This window comes from Gymnodraco acuticeps, unplaced genomic scaffold, assembly GCF_902827175.1.
Source record: "Gymnodraco acuticeps unplaced genomic scaffold, fGymAcu1.1, whole genome shotgun sequence".
NCBI lineage: Eukaryota > Metazoa > Chordata > Actinopteri > Perciformes > Bathydraconidae > Gymnodraco > Gymnodraco acuticeps.
Window position 1 is genome coordinate 279,710 of NW_022989759.1, and position 5,108 is coordinate 284,817.

The following is a 5,108-nucleotide window of genomic DNA, read 5'->3' on the forward strand; positions in this document are numbered from 1 at the left end:
CCTGTATCCCATTGAACTGTGGGGGGGGGGGGGAGAGGCGAACTGCAGGGTGTCCCCTCTGCTGATCAGCCTGCTCATCCATCTGTCCATCAGACACACGCGCTGCCACTCCGAGAAACACTCTGAGAGCGGGTGCACATGCTCGAGATGTGTTGTGGTCGTCATGACGACGAGCCACGCCAGAGCCCTCGCCGCCGCTGCCCGTGAGGCAACCCAAGGTGGGCCTAGAGCGAAAGGGCTGTGAAGAGGCCTCCACACGCTGCATTTCACTCCGACTCTCATCATGAGACGCGTACACGCTCAGAGGATGAGTGGAGGTGTGTGCAGTGACATCCACATGAGGCGTTACCACGGCGCTCATGGGCTTATTGTGACCGTGTGTAGGTGACGTATCTCGGACAGAGGAATGCCGCGAGGTCTGTGGTTTAATAACCGAAAAGTCATAACCACCAGGCCTCTGCAGCTAACCCTGCTGCCTACTAATCAACAGATTGGAGGCAGCTGGCCCTGATTTTCTTCCTCTTGGGGAACCCTGGAAATAGCCTCTTTCAACAGGAGTTCCCGTAGCTCTGCTTGGAGCGCAGGCCACTGTTCTCGGGATGACAGGCGTGTCTCCTGTATCCCGTTGAACTGTGGGGGGGGAGGCGAACTGCAGGGTGTACCCTCTGCTGATCAGCCTGCTCCTCCATCTGTCCATCAGACACACGCGCTGCCACTCCGAGAAACACTCTGAGAGCGGGCGCACATGCTCGAGATGTGTTGTGGTCGTCATGACGACGAGCCACGCCAGAGCCCTCGCCGCCGCTGCCCGTGAGGCAACCCAAGGTGGGCCTAGAGCGAAAGGGCTGCGCGGGGGCCTCCACACGCTGCGTCTCACTCCGACTCTCATCATGAGGCGCGTACATGCTCAGAGGATGGATGGAGGTGTGTGCAGTGCTGCCCACATGAGGCGTTATAACGGCGCTCATGGGTTTATTAAGGCCGTGTGTACGAGGCGTATCTCGGACAGAGGAATGCCGCGAGCTCTGCAGGTTATTAACAGGGGTTAAAACCGGCAGGCTTCTGCAGTGAGCCCTGCTGTCTACTTAATCAACAGATTAGTGGCAGCCGGCTTAATTAGCGAGCTCTGCAGTTTATTAACCGATAAGTTAAAACCAGCAGAATTCTGCAGCGAGCTCTGACGCCGTGGCGCTGCCGCTGGGGGCACTCAGCCTGGAATACTGCTCTTTCCCCCGTTCTGGCTTCTCTGTGATGTGCTGTAATGGTCGTCCTGGTGACGAGCCACGCCATTGCCCTCGCCGCCACTGCCCGTGAGGCGAAAGGGCTGCGAGGAAGCCTCCACACGCTGCGTTTTACTCCGGCTGTCATCATGAGGCGTGTACACGCTCAGGGGATGAGTGGAGGTGTGTGCAGTGCTGTCCACATGAGGCGTTAAAACTGCGCTCATGGGTTATGACCGTGTGTAGGAGGCGTATCTCGGACAGAGGAATGCCGCGAGCTCTGCCGGTTATTAACCGATAGGTTAAAACCGGCAGGCTTCTGCAGCGAGCCCTGCTATTAATCAACAGATTAGTGGCAGCCTGCTTAATTAGCGCGCTCTGAAATGTATTAACCGACAGGTTAAAACCAGGCTTTAGCAACGCCGCCACTAGGGGGCCCCCAAGCTGAAAGTATTTTTTTTTTTTTTTATTCATCCGAAAAACAAAAAAAGTTGAATTCATACACACAAAGATGAACAAAATTAGTAGAAGCGGGAGGGCTGAAGCATAGCTTGTAGAAAGTAGCCCTCCCGTGCATCATCCTAATACAGCGGCATTATTGCGTCAAAAACGTATAGAAATGAAGGAGTACAAAGAAATAAAGAAAACAGGAGAAAAAATTAAATAAAAGTTAGGGCAGGAAAACAATAAATGCATATATATATACGAAAACTGGATATAGGGTCATTTTCTGCACATGTCAATAGCAGTTTCAACTATCTTGTTTTGGAAATTAAAATACTATATATAAATATATACATAGGTACACATGCACTTGGCAAATGAATAATAATAATAATAATATATGCGTAATTGCATATAAACATTGTGAACACTTATTTTCAAGTGGACTTTTTTTACATTCATATGTTCACGCTGTGGTTTGGAACTGCTTTTGAATGTTATTAGGCATTTTGTTGTGGGAAATGTTGTGCATAATCAGTACTGTTTTAAGCTGTACTATCTCAACACATTTTAATAGATTGAGTTTTTTTTAAATATGGGAGTTGTGTGTTCATATTTACCAACACCACAGACTATTCGTAATACTTTTTTTTGGGATGTTATTATTTTTTGTAGATTTGTTGAGTACGTGTTTCCCCATATTTCGGAGCAGTATTAAAGGTAAGGGAGAAATAGACTGTTATAAAGAGTATATTTTCTTCAAGAATGTTCTTAGTATGATACAAAATACCTTTATTGTTTTTGACAGTTTAGTCTGTACATAATTTATATAGTGCTTCCAATTGAGTTTTTCATCAACAAGCAGTCCTAAAAATGTACATGCACCAACTTTTTCTATCTCTGTATTGCAAATCCGTATAATGCAGTCATTTCTACTCTCAGACTTTGTATTGAATAACATGTCATTTGTTTTGGCCACATTAAGGGATAATTTATTAACTGCAAACCAGTTACATAGTATTTTTAATTCTGCATTCACAATTTTAACAAGATCGCCAAGATTATGATGGGAGCAGAGAATTCAAAGTTCAGGTTCAGCCTCAATATATTTGGGGAGAATTAAAATGAGCCGTCTTTATTTGTAGACAGCCAAGCCCCCTCCTGTGTTCGGTGAAGCATTATATGCTTACAAATCCAATGTAGGATATAAACACGACTAAACTGCAATGATAGCAAAGCTGTGGCTTGGGTTTTTTGGGTAATAAAGTCCAAATCATTGTTGGGCTGACAGCTGAGAAAATGCTGCATCTCTTGCATTTATTGACATAGAGGAGCCTTATTGTTTACCTTTTTAATATCATTTTTTGTAATTTTCAATTGCTTGGTTTTCGTGAAATTAGCCTGTTTTCCTATTAAAGTGTAACAGATTGATGAATCTCCACAGATCATCTTAAAGGCTTCGGAATCCCCCCCATTGTAGTTAAAAAACTGTCAAAACTAGGGCCCCCAAACAGCATCTTGCATAGGGCCCCCAAATAGCTAGAAACGGCCCTGGACTCCACCATGGCGTGGAACTGGGGTCCGAGCAGCCCGCCGGGGCTGATTGGAGCGTCCAGTAGCACTTTTCTGGCCGTCTCCGTAACAGACACCTATACTTCAGGCCAAGGTGGCGCTGGATCTGTGTCACCCACGCGGAAATCCTCACCTGGGAGACAGCGACGGACGCGCACAGAATGAGCGCCGTGCTGGCCGCCTTGTTGATTTCCTCTGCCTCGGTGGTGGACCACTCTACCAGTGTCCCCACCGAGTTGGAGAGCCGCGCGATGTTATTCGCCGCCGCGCTGTGGTGACGGAGAGGGGAAAAGCATGTTCGGCCACCAAGCTGGCACCCTGCTCCGACTCTGTCTCCCCCGTCCGGGGGAGAGGAGGGAGGGGAGAACCGAACTGTGGAGGGATACGGGGCAGGAGTTGCCTTTTTCCTCGGACTCCTGCCCGGCACTCGGCCCCAGGGACACGAGGCCCCGTCCGGGGGCTCGTAAGCCTGGACGGGCCAATCGTCCTCCTCGGCCACAGCAGCAAGAGCGTCCGCTCTCCGCTTCTTGTCGCCCGAGGGGAGACGAGCGCAGTGTGTGCATGCTACCTGCTGGTTTAGAGCCGCGTATGCGTGCTCTGACCCCAGGTAGGCTGTGCTTCAGTAACTGTGCTGGTTTGCTGAAGAAAAGAGGGAGCAGATTGCCGGGCCTCCTTCCGGTATAAATAGGAAGGGGGCCCGGCACTCTGCTCCCTCTTTTCTTCCGCAACCAGCACAGTACTGAAGCACAGAAAAAGTCAAGTCATGAGCAACAACTGTGTCCGTGATTGTCCCTCATGTAAGATGGGGTACATCATGAGCTCAACTTACACGCGATATGCGAATCCTGCCCCCTGCTCTGACCCCAGGCAGGATTCGCATACTGCTTTTATCTCTGCTGGTCATAACTCATTATGAACCCAGAGCCACATGAGGGACAATCACGGACGCAGTTGTTGCTCATGATGATTCTCAATTGCTGTGCTTCAGTAACTGTGCTGGTTTGCTGAAGAAAAGAGGGAGCAGATTGCCGGGCCTCCTTCCTATTTATACCATTAGGAGGCCCGAGGGTGGGGCCCACCTTGCGGGTGGGCGTGGACTACAAGTGTTCAGTACTGCGCGGGGGCGCAGGGGGATTACCCAATAGCGATAGCCTTAGAGGGCGAAGCCATATACGAAATAGAACGACCAGGGTCGTAACAGTAATGAGATATGCAAATGCTTGCCTCATGTACAAAATAATACACGGCCTTACCTCACCTCCGCTCAGACATTGTATCACCATACGCACACCTGTAGGTCAACAAGAGCTGCAACAAGAGGAGACTGCGTTGTTCCATTAAGGAAGAGTTCATTCAGCCAATCTTCTTTTTCTTTTAATAATGCACAACAGTGGAACTCAATCCCAGTAAAGATTAGAGAACAAAACACCTGCAGTTTATTTAAATCTAACGTAAAAACATGGTTAGTGGAAAGTCAGCTCTGTCAACACTGACACAATCTGCAACGCTCTGTTTGTACCAACACATCCTCACTCCCAGGTCGGCCTATGTTGACGTTATGTCAAGTCCCCTGTGTCGGCTTTTTCCAACGCAAGGGGGGCCCTTAGCGTCCATTTTCATCGCAAGGGGGGGGCCTTAGCGTCCATTTTCAGCTTTCCGGGATGTCCATATGCTTCTATGGACGCTCATGGAAGCACGGCAATCGTTTGTGTCGGCTGCCCTTAAAGGCAATGTGAGCGTCCATTCTCATTGGATAACGGAGAATTGTACACCCGGAAGTAAGTATTCCCCTTACTGTCGATTGATTTTACAGTGATATCTGCACTACTCATCGACTAAAAAACACCAGATTATCCTTGTTAATTACACAAC